The sequence below is a fragment of the Apis dorsata genome, unplaced genomic scaffold (assembly GCF_000469605.1).
Source record: "Apis dorsata unplaced genomic scaffold, Apis dorsata 1.3 scaffold_174, whole genome shotgun sequence".
Taxonomy (NCBI): Eukaryota; Metazoa; Arthropoda; class Insecta; order Hymenoptera; family Apidae; genus Apis; species Apis dorsata.
In genome coordinates, this window is record NW_006263462.1 from 186,730 (window position 1) to 187,300 (window position 571).

Consider the following 571-nt stretch of genomic DNA (forward strand, 5'->3'; position numbering starts at 1 on the left):
AGATGACATATATGAAAACACACAATTCTGTTTTTAATTATTTTCAACCTCCAAGCAAATTTCTTTCTTCTCAAAAATTATCATTGTTATTATTATAACAAAGATAAATCATTAATTCTAGAAAGAGTAAGTTATTATTAGTATCAGAAGAAAAAGAAATGTAATGGAAAATTTCATTTTATTTACTTAGGTATTTATATTCATTATTGTGATTCAAATGACATGATATGAAAACATACAATTCTGTTTTTAATTATTTTCAACCTCCAAACAAATTTCTTTCTTCTCAAAAATTATCATTGTTATTATTATAACAAAGATAAATCATTAATTCTAGAAAGAGTAAGTTATTATTAGTATCAGAAGAAAAAGAAATGTAATGGAAAATTTCATTTTATTTACTTAGGTATTTATATTCATTATTGTGATTCAAATGACATGATATGAAAACATACAATTCTGTTTTTAATTATTTTCAACCTCCAAACAAATTTCTTTCTTCTCAAAAATTATCATTGTTATTATTATAACAAAGATAAATCATTAATTCTAGAAAGAGTAAGTTATTATT

The 571-nt window shown here is 20.7% G+C and overlaps 1 pseudogene; it reads right to left on the reverse strand.

Annotated features, from left to right (window-relative positions):
- The window catches only part of LOC116185422, a 13,227-nt pseudogene that overhangs the window by 682 nt on the left and 11,974 nt on the right, over window positions 1-571 (reverse strand).